Source organism: Helianthus annuus, chromosome 16 (assembly GCF_002127325.2).
Source record: "Helianthus annuus cultivar XRQ/B chromosome 16, HanXRQr2.0-SUNRISE, whole genome shotgun sequence".
NCBI classification, from domain to species: Eukaryota; Viridiplantae; Streptophyta; class Magnoliopsida; order Asterales; family Asteraceae; genus Helianthus; species Helianthus annuus.
The window spans coordinates 51,355,467-51,373,360 of NC_035448.2; the positions used below are offsets into that span (position 1 = coordinate 51,355,467).

Here is a 17,894-nt window from a genome sequence, read left to right on the forward strand (position 1 = left end):
AAAACCTTTGACATGAACTCCTGTAACCAAATCATTATGCACCAAATGATTCATTTTTCTAAGATGTATATGCCCCATCTTCCGGTGCCATAATCTTGATTCTTTTTCAGTTGCTCTGGACAAGAAACAATGAGCTTGACCTGTGGTTGTAGTAGCTACACTCATATCCAACACGTACAAATCATTAACTCTTGGTGCCCTCATGATAATCCATTCCTCAGGGATAACAAATCCTGGTTTCAAGATCAAACATTCTTTATCAGTGAAGTGAGTGGTATACATCATGTCACAGATCTGTGAGATACTCAGCAGATTGTTCTCCAGCTCAGCAATGTAGTTAACTCTTTCAAACGTCACAATCCCGTTGGATAACGTTCCTTCACCAATAATCCTTCCTCCTTGATTACCCGCAAAACCTACGTAACCACCATTGATATTTCTCACATCATACAGCAATGCGGTCTTCCCTGTCATGTGTCTTGAAGCTCCACTATCCATGATCCATCTGGATACAAGTTTTGGAAGATCCTGCACATAACAAACTTTGACTTAACCAACTTCAATAAAGATGCCGATTCCTGCTTCGCGATCAAGGAAGCTCCGGCAATTCAAACTGCTTAGTCAAACATGGTGTCCACCCAGGCCTCATCAGCCTTAGGTGTAACCTTGACTGTTTTAACTCTCGCAACTTGAATTTTAAAGTTTTCAGCCTTCAGAGGTGGAAAATTTGCATCATAATCAACTTGAATTGAATCCTCAGAAGGTGAAACCTTTTTCTCAGTTTTGGGTTTCCAAACTTGTTGAGATAATGCAACCCGTTTATAAAATTTGTCATTTTTAGTCACCAACTTCTTTACAGGTTCATATTTCACTTTGATATTGTTATTTTTCACACTCTTTTTCTCAACAACGATTGGTGCTTTACCCTTCACCTCAACTTTCTTTTGTTGAGTCTTCACAGTTTCAGTCTTAGGCTTCATGTTGGTACACTTTCGTGCAATGTGACCAACTTGATTGCATCTGAAGCATGTTCGAGTATCAGCCACTCGACTTGTGCCTTCAGACTGAGCCTGTGAAGCTTTTTTCTCAAAGAACTCTTTGTTTGACTTTGAAAAAAAATTCTTTCTCTTCATCAGCAAGTGAACTCGAACTGTTCACAAACTTTTTCTTCTCAACAAACCTTTTGTTTGGAACATTTCTTTTCTGATACTGTTTAACCCCCTGATAACCACCCGACCAGTTGTTTCTGTTGTTATTGTAAAAACGCGGTGGATTAACAGATTTCTTGTTGAAAGCTTTGTTTTTCTCAAAAGTCATTTTTCTCTTCTTTTGACTCAAATTGTTCACTTCTGACAATTCAACTTCAACCAGTTTAAAAACATTTGTCAATTTGTTCATGTTTACATTCACGATTGGAAATTCAGAATCCGAAAACAACTTATCTAAACCTAACATCTTGTACATGACAAGATTTGATTCTTCATTTAAGTTGTTCTTGGACTTTTGTTTCGGAATGTATTTGTCCAAGAAACACCCATCTTCCTCAGTAGTGTCACTATCCGTTTTTAGCACATTTTCAACAACACCTTTTACAATATCATTTTGGACACTATCGTCACTGGAAGACGTGAACGTGACATCAATTGAATCCGGAAGATTCATTTCACTTTCTTCTTCGATTTCAACCAACCCAGATTGCTTTTTTGTGTAATTATCCAAAATCGGCGGTGGAACTCTATGAAAACCCACCCCGGTTCCATCAGAATAAACATCTTCGCCAGCTTTGTTTTTCCTGATGGGTTTGGGAACAATGTGTTGCAAAACAAAGCTTGCGGAACTGTAACTGTTAAGCTTCAACTGGATTCGCTCGTTTTCAAATTCAGCCTCTTGAAATTTAAGTTCCAGTTTAGCGATTTCATCCAGTTGTTTGTTGATTGATTCTTCTTTTACTCTCAGCACTGCTTTTAAATGAACGTTTTCTTTATGAGTTTTACCATTTCGATCATCACTATCTTTCATTGTGCTTTTGAGTTTTTCAAACTTTTCAGAAATCTGGCGGTTTTCAAGAATTAACTTTTCATTTTCATTTTTAATTTTTCATGATCAATTTTATCATTTTCAATATGGTTAGTTAATTCTTTTATCTGTTCAGTCGAAGCTTTAACTCTTTTGTCACGCTCAAGAATTTGATTCTCAACGCTTCTGACTTTTGTTATCAGATCCTCAACTTTCTTTCCATTGAGATACGTGACTGTATTACAAAATTTGCACTCTTTGTTGCAATTTTTGCAATCAACATTTCCATCAATTTTCTTACCTGGCGCATTTGTTGACAAGTTTGAACTGACCTGGCTTTTTGACTCAGACACGGAGTTAGAGTCTACCTCAAGTGCCTTAGCAGCCAGCACTTTGTCAGCCATTTTTCCCAGGTTCTCAGCAGTCAACTCCTGTGTTGTGTCAATAACCCTAGTGTCAACTTTCTTTGACTTCTCGTTTTCTTCTTTCTCCTTTTTCTCTTTCTCTTTCTCGTCTCCAGTTCCCCACCATTTATTCTGCAAATACTCATCCTCATCTTTGAGCTCCTTGATTATTGCTTCCAGATCAAGAGTTTTGTCATCAACTGCAATATTTCCATATGGATCAAGATAACACTCCCTGTCCGGATCCCATCTTCTCGCTCTCTTTGCTTCCAGATAGATACCAGAAATTCTAATTATTCTGTTTCAGCCAACATTTTTCTGTGTCTGTACTTCTGCTCTTCAGTTCTGTTGTCTTTCCACGGAACAGGTTCAGTTTTCGCCATGAACGCGTAACCAACCGCATCTTCTTCTGGTAGAACCTCTTGACTCCAAACATACCCCTCATCATCATAAATCACCGCAAGAGCTCTAGATTTCTCTTTGTTGTCTTCAACCTGCTTTAATCTAGGCGGCTCGGATTTATTCTGGTGATAAATCGCCTTTTTGTAGTAATCCTCTCTGAAAGGGTTCTCCGACTCATCAGCATAAGCGTTTCTGCATTCTCTCTTGAAGTGACCTTTCTGCTTACACTTGAAGCATGTCACCTTGGACTTATCAAAACCCAGCTTGGTAGATGGACCACCAATTGTCTTTCTGCCGGTTATTTCCATGAAACGCTGTGCTCGACGAACGGCACTGGCCATACACCAACGAATGTCGATTAGTTCCATTTCTTCAGGATCTATTTAATCATAGTCCTCTTTTGTTAGGTTGGTGTTGCCTATCTTCCCTGCTACTAACCCTTCATAAGACTCCAACACAGATGCTAGAAAGATCATCTGTTGTTTAGCCGACTCCTCATCAAAATTCTGAGCATTCTTTAAGTCTATTGCGATGTTGCATTGAAACTTTGCATCAGAATGACTTGCAGATGATGAAGATCCACTGTGATAACCACTGTGATTTTCACTGCTTTGACCACTTTGACTTTCTTTGCTTGCTGTGGACACATTCTCAGCAGTAAACGCAGTCTTGGGAGAAATTGCTTTTGGCATCATGCTTTTTGGATAATACAAATCCAAATTCTGCTGATAGGATGAGTGATTGACTTTGTATGTCTTTTTCAGTTCCAGCTCGTGACTTTCAAGTCTCTCAATCAACAAATCCACAGTCAACTTTGCAGGCTCGATAGTGTTTTTCAGCATCAGCGCATAATATCTCCAATCCATCTCGTCCGGTAATGAATCGAACAGTTTGTCGATAAGCTCATCCTCAGGATATCTGATATCATGTCTTGCTAATTCCAGCTTCAGATGACCAAACCTTTCTATCATTTTATAGACTGACTCATTCTTTAAACAGCTAAACATATCAAATTCTTTCCTAAGAAGTTTCTTTTTTACTTTTCACAATTTCTGCACTTCCTAGACATTTCGTTTCTAGCTTTTTCCAGAGATCTTTTGCATTTGAATAATCGATCAATGAGATTATGTCCTCTCGGACGGACTGGAATAACAAAGCTACACATTTTTGCTCAGCCACAAATGATTCACTCTCCTCAGCTGAAGTTAAAGTTTCACCATTTTTGTTTCCATCTTGATAACCAGTTTTCAGACTCCTCCAGCTGGGAAATGCGAATGCCATCAACCAATCTTCAAATTTTCTTGACCACCTACTATATTCCTCGATACCCATTAGCTTTGGAGGTTTATTGAATGTTCCGAAGGCACTTTCTGATTCCCAAGCTTCCTTTTTCTTCACATTCGACGGATTCTCATTGTTTTTGCTCGTAGATGAATCGTCTCCTGAATTTCCAGAAAATGCATACAAGTCGCTGAATGGATTCCAGAATATATCATCCATTTTGAGTGTACCTGCAAAATCAGCAATCACTTAGAAAAATTATCGAGATTTTGAAACACAATGACACAAAAGCGAAATAGCAGATTGACAGATAAGCGAAACCATTCTTGACAGAAAAGCGAAACCACACTTGTCCGTATAAGTGAAAGTGGTTATGACCGAATGAGCGAAATATGATTGTCCAAATAAGCGAAATATGTATGTCCGGATAAGCGAAACTATATTGTTCGAATGAGCGAAACTAGCAAGTATCCCTATGAGCGAAATGTCCGTAAAAGCGAAACTAACAGGTTATTTCGAGCGAAACCTTAGATGTCCGAATAAGCGGAACCTAGTTTTTAATCAGTTTTTACCATTTTAAGCCGTATTTTAATCTGATTCTTTCTAGGGTTTGTTATTACTATGTTTCACACGTTATACTCGAAAATCAGGCCATTTCAACCGTAGCAACCAGTTCAAATCGAAAAAGTATAAGAGAAAGTGAGTAGAAATGAGAGAATTCTGTAGAATCAAGCTGTAGTAGTATGAACTCCTCGTCCTGAGCTCTGATACCACTTGTTGGACTGTGTTCCGACCCTAAACAGTCAGTTGAGAACGTTCATCTTCACATACAAAGGCGGAATCAATGCACATGAATTTACACACCTTTTCCTTTTCAATTCCTTCTCTTTTATTGCTTTCTGATTCAATTTTGACAGAATTTGGTTACACAAGCAATGACAAGGTTCCGCTCCAACGTACACGACTAATGACTAGGTTTCGCTCTTGATGACTATATATAGTCCCTGTAGTTTCGCTCTTATGACCTGAAAAATAAGCGAAACTACCTACTTACTATATAAGCGAAACCTCTACTTGACAAATAAGCGAAACCTCTAACCTATTTGTACACATGAGTGAAACCTCAACATAAAACCCTAATTTTGACTTTCAAGCTCCTATGTTGACCTATCTTGACCTAAGACTTAATGCAGACGTAGTCAACAGACATTCCATGCATCAACACCTATGATTGCTACCATCTTGTCGGAAACTAGATATGAAACTACGACCACGTATTGCGTTTTTCAGTAAAATAACCATCCACCACCGCTGCTCCACTGCCACCGCAACCAGTTCCTCCACGGTGTGTCAGAGTTCTGTCCCCCGTCGTTAATAAGAGTTCTTTTGTAAGTTGCTTTTTTTTATTTTCGTTGCATGTTAGGTTACCAAACTTCAATTGTGTTTTGCTTTTCATTTTCATTCTTCTGGATGTAAAAACAAAAGCATGATCATGTTAGAACAGAAGCATAACATTGTTAAAACATAAACATGGATCATGTTAAAACCAATTGCGTTTTAGAACAGTGCAAAATCTTGATTTTGGGTTTCATTGTATTTTAGAATTGGAGTACAAAGAACATGATTTTGCTAAAATAGAAGCATGATCATGTTGGAACAAAGACATGACCATGTTAAAACCCATTGCATTTTATAACATGCAGTGCAAAATCTTAAGTTGGTTTCATTGCGTTTTAGGGAGTGCAAAGAACAGGATCATGTTAGAACCCCATTGCGTTTTAGAACCTGGACTGCGTTTTAGAATGCAAAGAACATGATCATGCTAAAATAGAGGCATGATCATGTTGGAACAAAGGCATGGCCATGTTAAAACATAAACATGGCCATGTTAAAAACCATTGCGTTTTATAACCTGCAGTGCAAAATCTTGATTTTGGGTTTCATTGCGTTTTAGAACTGAAGTGCAAAGAACATGATAAAGCTAAAATAGAAGCATGATCATGTTGAAACAAAGGCATGACCCATTAAAACATAAACATAACCATGTTAAAAGCCATTGTTTTTTAAGAACCTATAGTGCGTTTTAGAACCTGGAGTGCAAAGAACGTGATCATGTTAAAATAGAAGCATGATCATGTTGGAACAAAGGCATGACCATGTAAAAAATATAAACATGAACATGTTAAAACCCATTGCGTTTTATAACTTAAAGTGCAAAATCTTGATTTTGGGTTTCATTGCGTTTTTGAACTGGAGTGCAAAGAACATGATCATGCTAAAATAGAGGCATCATCATGTTGGAACAAAGTCATGATCATATTAAAACATAAACATGACCATGTTAAAACCCAGAACCTGCAAAATTTTGATTGTAGGTTTCATTGTGTTTTGTAACCTGCAGTGCAATTTTTTTTAAAGTATAACAATAGTATACTCGTTTTAACGATAAAAACGCTCGTTTTTATGGTACACCTTTTTTACAAATAATATCGTATGGAAGAGTTTTTAACATTATAAAAATGGAGGAAATCAAAGGAGAGAGAAACTATGGTCTTGGATAGACTAGAATCCCCCTGAACAAACTCACGCGTCTCCAATATTTGATCAATTCAACCCAGTTAATCCAAGCCCTTTATTACTCAATAGATGGTCAAGATTACTTCCTAACCTTCCTACCAAAATAAACTTCCTAGTATATCCTGACCCTTATGTTTAAACTTTTGGTATATTATTTTGAATATTTTTCATTCCAAAAGTTACGATAATTTATCATCTAAAAAGTTACGATTTTTCAACAGTTTGGGTATTAATAACTAGGGAGAAGCGATAAAAAGGATTAACTCATTCGGTGACTTCGAGTTTTGAAGACATTGTTTTAGGAGCAAAACTAAAGGCAATTAAAAATAAAGTCAAAGCTTGGAGATTAAGGATAAAAGAGATAGAGGAGCAGAAATTTAGAGAAACCATGATGAAATTGAATATGCTCGACTACACTGCTGAAAACAAGCCACTCGATGATGAAGAAATAAAAACATTGAAGGAATACAAAGTATGGTTGCAGGATTAGCAATTGATAAAGACAAAAGACTTCAAGCAAAGAGCACGAGTGAAGTGGTTGTGTAATGGAGATGAAAATTCTAGGTTTTTTTTTCATGACGTAGCAAATAACAACATTGCACAATGCAGGGTGAGTAGACTGAGGTTAAATGGGGAATGGGTAACAGACCCAAACATAATTAGTGAAAGTTTCAGAGAATATTATTTGAGAAGGAATTTCGTCTATATTCGAATATGCCTTTCTAGGAGCATTATGGTCTACAGCTCAAATGGTCTCAAATGGTCCCTTATGAAGTCTCTATTGGTCTTATTCTTATTGGGCGCCTTGAGAGCGTGTTTGGATCCATGAAGGAAATCGCTCAGATGTTACCCTACCCAAACCAGGCATGGACCAGAGGGAACCACAACATGGGAAATGTCCGCGTCTTGTTGCAAGGCTCATTTTAAGTTGGGTCAAAGGGCGGGAAACTTTATCTGATCAAGGGTTGGGGTACAAGGGTCCTAGTACTATCCAGGTGTGAAGAAGCCTAGAGGTGACTGTAATGAGCAGAATTTCACTCACCGTCCTAAACGACGAGCACACACTCTTACGTGAGAGCAAGAGATCACCCAACAAATGGATGAGAAGGAATTTCGTGAACTGTACCACTCCAGACCAAGAATGCGGTTAGATGGTTTCTCGAAACTAAGTAACACACAAGCGGATAATTTGGTAACACCATTCGAAAGGGAGGAGATTAAAACGAAAATATGGGAGTGTGGTAGCGACAAAGCTCCAGGACAGTGAGGAATTACATTCGCGCTCATCAAAAAATATTGGAACGAATTTGAACCGCTCATGGGGAGTATAATGCAACAACTTTTTATTCACGGTTCAATTCAACAAAGTGTAAGTTTTTCTTTCATCTCATTGATACCAAAATGGGCGAACCTAGTAACTTTGTCAGATTTTAGGTCGATATATTTGGTTGAAGTTGTGAACAAATTATTTCTAAGGTTTTGGCTAATATAATGAAAGAGGTAATTACTAGTGTAGTAACCAATGTGCAATCGACTTTTGTGTCAAAAAGAAACATTGTGGACGGCCCCTTAATCCTTAATGAGTTGGTAAATTGAGCAAATAGATGAAAAAGCCATTCTTTTTCTTTTCAAAGCCGACACTGAAAAAACATATGGCACGGTAAGTTGGAAGTTCTTGATTTCGGCTTTAACATTCATAGGTTTTCCCGCGAAGTGGCGAAATTGGGTGATGGGTATGTTATTTTTCGAGAGGACGTCAGTACTAATAAATGGGTCACCAACTGGGAAATTCTAATACACACGAGGGGCTTCACCAAGGCGACCCATTATCCGCATTTTAATGATGTTAAAGAATCTAAGAAGAATCTTAAGATGCGTTTATTTGGTTTCCGGACTAAAAGTTAACCAAAGAAAAAGCCATTTGTATGGAGTTGGAAAAAAAGAAGACAAAGCCAGCCATTCGGTGGTTTAGCTTTTAGTATTTAGCTTGGGGGGGGGGGGGTTAGGTTTTTTTAGGTTTTGGGTGGTGGTGTAGTGGGTTTATTTTGTTGTGTTCACATTGGTTCTCGCAATAAAGGTGGTTCTCGCATGAACCCTACCCTATATATATACTAGGCTAATGCCCGCGTTAAACACGGCTTCAACCAAAAACAAACTATTTATGTTCAAATCTAATACTATGTAAAAAACACATGGTGAGGAAACTCACCGCTACGAAACGCATTGATACAGATTTAATTTGATTAATCAATGTTATAATGTAACTGGGATGTTGCAAATATAATTAATATACATCCATGTTTCATACAGTATTATGTGCAGAATAATGTTATATAAAGAATTCCAACTGAGTAGAGAAAACTCATTGTATCCCACTACATGTCATGCAAACGAACATCCAAAAATTCGTGCACACATATTGACGTCCTTGGAAATCAAAATTTTTAAAGTCACAATAGGGTCAAGGAATGTAAATTTATCACTGAAATAAACATTAAGAATTCATATACTTAAGAACCTTCCATGACCCCAAGCAAGTATGATTTGCATAGATAATGGAATTAAAGTTATAGTTAATTATTTATAAATGGTTTATGCAAACAATTTGCGCTAAGGCTTCCACCATAATTCCATGTCTGTGACAAGAATGCAAATTACTAACTCTAATTCCTAGAAAAAAATAAAACTCATTCTGACATGGGGATACAGGATTAGAGGGTCATTCAATATATTTCTAGCATCAATATATTTACCAGGGCAAGTTGGGTAATGGGACAAAACAAATTCAGGTCAATACGTGCTGGATCGTGTAGGGTTGGTCATAGATACTTCTTTGTTTCCTTTATAAATGGCCAGAGATAAGACTGCAGGGTATGGGGCGGGAGTTTGGGCGTGGGTAGCGGGAAAACGCCCAAGCCACCACCCCGGGTGGGCATAGGTTTCGGCGTGGCCCTTGGGGCATGGGTTTCAAGCCGGGCATGGGGCGGATTGGCCATCCTTGTTGGCTGAATATCATTGGCTCACCCGCCATGTCATAGCGGGCCATCCCAAAAGTTTTGAATTTTTAAATTCAAACCGTTGGCTTGGCCAAGCGGTCACCCCAACCGGTCACCCAAACCCCAACATCCTCTATAAATACCCCCAAACCCCAACCGGGTGGTCCATCCCAACCCCCACCGTGGTCCCAAAAATTCGACAAAACCCACCCGCTGCCCCAGCCCGTCACCACAAACCCAACATCCCACGAACCCGCTATGGCATCCTGGACCCACCACGAAGAACTTGCCCTAGTCACAAGCGTCGTTGACGCTATGAAGGGGCGGCCACCGGGCCAAACCAAATATTGGCCGGAAGCTTTCGCGGCCTACCGACTAAACGTCGGTAACGACCGCCACAACATGAACGCGTGCCAACATAAATGGCGCGAGCTACGTCACAAGCTCGACCGTTTCAAGGCTTACTACGAAGCCGTTCCCGGGGGCGAGTTAAGCCACGAGGACCGGGTGGCGGTGGCGAACATAGAGTTTCGCGGCAAGGAAAAAAAAGCGTTCGACAAGATGGACCTTTTTGAAATTTATTTAACGCTTTAGGTTTCTTATTTTATAATTTTTAGGTTTATGTAATTTTATAAATAATGAAGTTGTATGTTTTTTTTTATAAATGTTTGTGTGATTTTTTTAAATTTTGTATATTTTTTTTTATAAACCACCCTGCCATGCGGTGCACCCAACCCAAGCCCAACCCACGCCCCACTATACCCCGCGGACACGTACCAGGCAGTGGGGGGGGGGGGCTCCCATTCCACGTGTCATCACCCGCCCCAACCCACGGCCAACCTAAGCCCCACCATACCCCGCAGTCTAATGTTATTATAATAATTAAGTTGTGGAGAAAGTGATTAGCAAAAACAATCTGTAGGCTGTTTTCAATTCATATTTTTAGCATCAATTTAACAATTTGACCCATTAAAATAGAACATAACCCAGATCAACCCATTTATATGTAAACGGGTTGAAATTGCAAACATCTATTTTACCTGTCTATTATAACCTTTTATTCATTAATAATTCTTTCTTCTCTTTTTCTTAAAGATAATTAATTTTGCATCTAAGGCCTGCAAAGAAGAAGAAAAGAAAGTGAAACTCATTTTCATAAGAAAATATAAACTATTTTTAAGAGTCTAAAAACTTTTACGGAACTACACAAATTATAATTCCACCCTATAAAGATAAAATTCATTCAATGTGGGGTCATAGCATCATTGCAATTCATCAAATTAAAAACTAAATCCAATTTAATGATCTGAAAGGATGCATCAATCCCCTTTCTTTTTCAGTGATTCTTATTGCTTATATACTCATACAAATACGAAGTGATTTTATTATTATAAAGCTTCGGGTTTATATAATTATTATAAGCGATGAAAGCGTATGTTCAAATTATTCTTACATGCTCTTCTACAACAGCATGAACAGCTACCTCAGGTAATACAGGTCGACCAATCATCGTCTGGGTCTTAGAACCAAGCATGAGAACCTTATCTAGAATTATCTGAAATGAAAGAAATACATAAATCAACCGATATTAAATTATATATGAAATCTTTATGACAATACATGTATAAAAAAATCAAACTGACTCGATAAGTTGCAGCAATGCATATATTGTTACCACTTACCACCTATTTTGTCGTTTATATTATTTTTGGTTCAAATGAAAACCCACCCGTTAAACAATTAAGAACAAAATCAAACACATTTTGGCTTTTGGTCACTGTGATTCATGAAGCCAAAGACATTTGGCAAACAAACCAAACCATCAATAACACACACTGTTAGTAAATCATACAAAGCTAATGGCCAATGAGGTTACACATAAATACAAATACTAACACTTGGAAAATACCAGAAATAATACTTACTTACAGGGGTTTGTTCATTTATGATGCTTGCAAAGCCCCAACTCTCACTGTTAATTCTCTCACTTGATTTCTCAGGTTTAAAGTAAAAAATCCACAAAAACCTGCCTTTGTTTGAAGTGCCATTTCTTGAGAGTGGTGCTTTACGATCTGTCCCAAAGTGTACGAACGTTTAGAGAACCATTATGTTTAGTTATAATCGTGCTGACCAATTTAATCAAAGTGAATTCAGAGTCTCTTAAAAGAAACTTATCATTGACATCAACTATTTATAAAAAATACGACAATTTGAATAAAAAAATATGACAACCCGCGATTTCGAAGTCAGCACCGTTATACTATTCTCATTTACATAAAATGCATGAGCCGGTGTGACAAATTAATTACACTTTTCCAATGTGTTTTATATAAAAATGAATATTAGCAACTAAAATTCGTATCGAATCGAATCGAACCGTTTGAACCAAAACACTTGTCTGGCGTGTCGATCCAACCCACTCGCGTAACTCGAAAATTCTGAGGCCCGAACCGTAGCATGAATGTTATACATTTATATTAATCGATTATTATTATTATTAGTTGATATATATATATATATATATATATATATATATGACCTTAAAATGGACACAAGTCGTAGAACCCACACCCTCCCCCATTCCTTTATTTTGAGTGTGTAGCCCAATCGGCCCAACCCTATATGCAACCCTAACTACTTCCAAGTCTTTGTATATTATTTACGTATTGTTGCATGTAGTTTTGGGTATCACATTAAAAAAAAAAAAAGAAATTCCACAAACCCTAACTTGCGACACTTCTGCCTCCCTTCCGTATACGCATAATAAGGGCATGTTTGGATAAGCTTATTTAAGTTAAAAAGGACTTATTGACTTATGACTTTTTGAAAAGGAGTTTTTAAAAAAAGTGTTTGGATTAGCTTATGGGGTGAGAAAAGCCAATAAGTCAATAAGTTGTTTTTTAAAAAGTGTTTGGCTTAACTTATTGATGTAAAATGACTAAAAGGGACATTCTTTCATATAAGGGTGTTAAAATAAGGGGTAATTTGGTAATTTGATGTTTGAAAAGTTATAAGTTGATCAAGAAGTCACAAGATGTTAACTTCTCAAAAAGTCCTTTTCCTTCTTTTCAAAAGGTCATTTTAAAAAGGACTTTTATGTTAGCCAAACACTAAAACTCCTTATTGGCTTTTTGATTAAGTCAATAAGTCAATAAGTTGGTTGGAAAAGCTTAGCCAAACATGCCCTAAGGCATAAGCAATCCAAGGTTCGTTCGGTTTTCAAGCTCTAGCAATCCACCACTCCTTCTAAACTCGGTAATGCGTCTAACTATTGTAATAATCATGATAATTATCTGTGATCATGGCTGTGTTTGTGCTTATTTTATGATAACTTTGATGTTTATGATATCAACCGTTAGTTTAGGGGTCAAGAAGATAAAAAAAATAATGGTTCGTGTTACTATATATGCAAGAATAATCATGTATATGATGTATATGTTTGTTAGGGTTTTGATTCATGTCATAATATGAAGTATCTTGGCTGTGGTTATGTTTCAGGAATGATTTTTGATGGGTTTTGTTGATAAGTTACGATCTAGTGCTCATGAGAATCAAGAAAGATGTTTAGTGGTATCGATTATGGTTGCATAGACATGTGTATATGACTTAGGGTTGATATTCTTGATGTGCTTGTTGATGAATCTGATATGAAACCACCGTTAATCTGATATGAATAATGCAGAGGCGTCATATAACGGTAAAACACGATAGAGAAACCCAGAAATCTCGTTTGTTTAGATATATGTGAAAAACAGATTTTGTCCAGGAAGTTACAGCCAACTTCAGTTGGCTATAACGGGGTTATAATTTAATGGAGTCTAGATTTTCTTGAGTCTACAACGTGTTATTTTGAAATACGCTTCAAATGGTGCTGGAATCGCATTTTTCTGAGATCGTTTGCTATTTTTAAAGGTCCGTTTTGTACAGCAGCAAAAGCTGCGTTTTTTCTGCAGAAAATGTGTGATATGTTTTTAGTCATAACTTGAAATCTGGATAGAGTTAGGTCATCAAATTCGTACAGTAGATGGCAACGGGTGTCGCCGTAGTTCTCCAACTAGAATTTTGTCAATCAGACTTACGATGAATTTTAAATAAATTTTTCCGTGGACTGCAGTCAGAAAGTGATGAATCTGACTGCAGCCCGGTAAATGATTTTTATAAAATAATTCGTAATGAATTGAGCCCCGAGATTTTGATACAATGTGACGGGACCGTTTAAAACATTCTGTAATTTCATGGGAATTTTGTTGTACACGAACTATTCTGAGTAACACTCCGAAAACTGTCCGAAAATGCACTATATTTCTGAATTTTAGTGAAGGGTATTATAAATCTTTTGTGACACTTGTGTTGTCGCTAAACGATGTCGTGATAGATGCATGCATGATAATTAGTATTGTATGATAAAATATGCTACGTTCTAGATACGTGTAGGATTCGTGTTTTCGCGTGAGCACACACACTAACTCTTAAATGGTAACCATAATAGGACGTGGTTGACCATACTAGCTTAAGTAATTTAATCTGCCGAGCTAAGCTAAGGTGAGTTCACACTTTCTACAAGGAATGGGATTCCCGGTGGTTTGGGAATGGGTTAAGGAACTATATTGAAACCTGCATATTCTCCTTGGGTAGAATATGTACCTCCATCCTCCATGAGAAGGATGACAACATTACCTGCGTATTCTCCTTGGGTAGAATACGTACCTCCATCCTCCATAGGAAGGATGACAACATAAAACTTACTAGACAAAACTATATCATGAACTCCCTCATTTTTATATCGACTTACTCACCGGGCCATTGGCGAACGGGTCATTAGTTAAATAGTGCTATTAGGTTTGACAAGCCTCACACCGTGCCGCAAAGGACAGGAGTGGACTAATGTACTTGGGCGCTTAGTCAATGATGATAGACATTGACGCAGGGCACATAAACATGACTAAAGTCAGTAGTCGATATGGTAACGGGTCTAGTGGTTTACAACATGGGGTAGCCCCCACTGGTTATGGTTTGGGAAATAAGGAACTGGTTAACTCATGGTTTTCGAAATAACTTATGGTTTTTGGAACAACATTAAAATGGACAACCAACTGTGAACTCGCTCAACTTTGTTGTTTATTCGTTGTTACATGCCTTGCAGGTCGTTAGGTACTTAGCAGGAGCTTGCATGGGAGGAGTCGTTGTGGAACATGGACCGTTGTGTGTTCATGATAAACTTATGAACTTTAAACTTATCTTTTGGTTTTGAACTTAATGCTTCCGCTGATAACTTAGACTTTGTTAAATTGTTTTGACACCAATTATATTGTTTGGTTTGGATTTCATTTAATTATTTATATTGTTCAATTTGATTGGTGGCTGGATCCTGGTCAGTCACGCTCCCTGCGGTGATACACCGCTTGTGGATTTTGGGGGTGTGACAAAAAAGGTCGACCCGACTCGTACAAAAATTACCTCATTCTTCTTGCAGTGCTAGTGTGTTATTTGTTCGACTGCAGCAGACAATTTGGCATTCATTTTTTTCCATCTCATCTAGCTCTTTCATTAGTCTGCAACAGGTAAGACAATTTGTAAGCTTAGAAGGCATATTGGGATTTAATGATCAACTCTAAAACAAATACGTGAGAGTTGAGTTGACGATTATTATGTACCCGAAGTGTTAAAATTGGGTGTGCAGTGGTTGAGGATGCAAATAATAGTTGTTGCAAACTCTAAATAAGGGTCCATCTGTAATATTTGAGACGTTAACTATTTATTCACACACACGAGCCAGCCCATGTGATAACTTGCAGGTCGTTGATGCATCTACTTCTATCATCGGGTAGGGCTTTATCCAAGTCGGATTGTAAGTCCATGAGGTCTGATTGAAGGCTAGATATCTGTTGCACCAGCTCAGCTCTGGTGCTGATACATATGAAGATTGTGATAACTTACAGCCCATGTGATAACTTACAGGTAGTTGAACCATTTTACCATGTTAACAGTTTTAACACAAAAAAGAAACATCATTAGCAATAATACTTAAGATCATACAAATCAAAGGTATGTTTATGGTATTGATTACACAATGGTATTGATCATTTTATATCAATCAATCTTTTAATTAAATGTATACTAATACATTTTATTATGTACCACAAACTAAGAATTAAAAGAGCATTCTACAAAGATACAAAATCAAAACAAAGATCATCAACGTTTAAAGAATCGAACAAAGATCATCAATGTTTAAATAATCGAACAAAGATCATTCACTGATTAAAGAATCGAACAAACCAAAAATGTCATCAATGTTTAAAATCACATAAGAAAAGATAAACACTCACTTCATTACCGACATCGATGCTTAAATCAAACTAAGCAACCATACTATACAAAATTGGATCAAACAACCATACAAAATGGGATCAAGAACAATACCCAAAGAGCAAAATCAAGCAATGAAGACCAAAAAACGAAGAACTTACCATTCGACCATCGATGTTATGCTTCTCTTTGGTGACTCGTTCTTCAACGAAAGGATCGAAGAACACGATGAACCCGAACCCACAAGCCCGACCAGGGGTGTGATCCTTCATGATTACAGCCTCCAAAACCTAGCCATAGCTACTGAAATACGACGCTCTTCATTTGTGTCCCATGATATCCCACAAATGAACAACTTGCCCAGATTAGTTGCATTTTCTAAACCCCAAATTAAACCAGAATTACAAACAATATTCATGTTTCAATCAGTTCAAATATGGATCAAGATAATCAAGATTATTAAATGTTACGCCCATTTTTGCGTCTAGAAGAAATGACATCCAAAGACGCTAGAAAACATAAACTTTTACAATATACGAATCTTTCACAACCCAAAAAGGTAAATTACTTACTAGAGTAATTTAATAGACATCAAAAATACCAACTTGAATACATAATTAAAATTTTTACAAAAATTGGGCATGACCCGTTCGTAAAACGAGTATGCCCCTGTTTTAACCACAATCAAAACAATATCATTCTACAAGATACTACTAAAACTAAAACATCAAGTACTTAAAAGCGTTTTACCAACAATTTGTACAAAAAGTATTTTGACCCAAAACATTAGCATAAGCTAGCGGAAGCGCTTGGTAAGACATATTTTGATCGCGTGCTCGCTCCATTTCGCCGAGTCGCCTAAGTTGAGGATTTACCTACATTCAATGACAAGACTTCAAAAGTTAGTCGTAATTCTCATTTAACTCAATGTAACAACATATTAGCTTCATTCGTTCATATGATTTTATTATTCTTACGCATTCGATTTACCCAATTAAATGGGTAATGGCATATACCCTCATAATGAGGTTCAAGCTTATCGCATACGACCCGGTGACATCGGGTTAATTGCTTTCAACATAAATCTTTCTTTTCCATTCGTATATCGGATTAAACTTCAAGCATTTGTCATAGCATTCATGACCACCCGTTCAAAACGGGTAGTAGCTTATTCTTACTCGACTTGTTCAACTAGAACTTGTCGACTTGCATAGCTTATCATACCCTTTGTTAGCATAACCAAATCCGCAAGGGATTTGCTATTTCGCATCCACTACAACATAACTTCTAAAACCTTTTTCGGGATAAATTCTTACATCTAGCCAATCTTTATCCGTAAAGAAATTGCACGAATTGTATTATCAAATAATAACATTCAATATCATCGTAAATCTAATAGTAGAGTAAATAAAGTTCAAAAGAACTTACCGCGATCTTGAGATACTTATGCCTTCGAGTGACCTGCGCGTTCTTCCTTCTTTGTGCCTATATGTCATAATCCCATACTTTAGCTTTCAAAAACATTACTTTCACATTCCTTATAGTTCATTATGGTGTCTACTAATCACTTACGCCATTATCATAAAGAAGTTACATCGACTTAACAAGTATTCATGTAAAAACCATAACTAAACTCACTTAGGCATTTCATCGAACACATTGCGTGCGTACCATCTACAAGGCATAGTGTACAAGTATATTATGCACAATCTTACTAGTTCATATCAAAATTATGAAATTCAACTAATTTTCACATAACCTTCATCCTAAATCAGATCCTTATAATAATAATCTACAACATCTAACTTCATACATCATAACCATACTCAATTTAACACATTTAGCATCATCATCTTCATAACATTACTACTACAAGTGGGTTTTTACCAAAGTCTTTCAAGTAACCTAA

The 17,894-nt window shown here is 37.1% G+C and overlaps 1 long non-coding RNA gene across 1 annotated transcript; it reads right to left on the reverse strand.

Annotated features, from left to right (window-relative positions):
- Positions 1–16,565: 16,565 nt before the first annotated feature.
- On the reverse strand, positions 16,566–17,684 carry LOC110918266. The gene is made up of 2 exons (XR_002581187.1): positions 17,414–17,684; positions 16,566–16,860 (listed from the first exon to the last, which is right to left on the reverse strand). It is a non-coding gene; the product is annotated as an uncharacterized LOC110918266 (long non-coding RNA).
- Between the last annotated feature and the right edge of the window lie 210 nt (positions 17,685–17,894).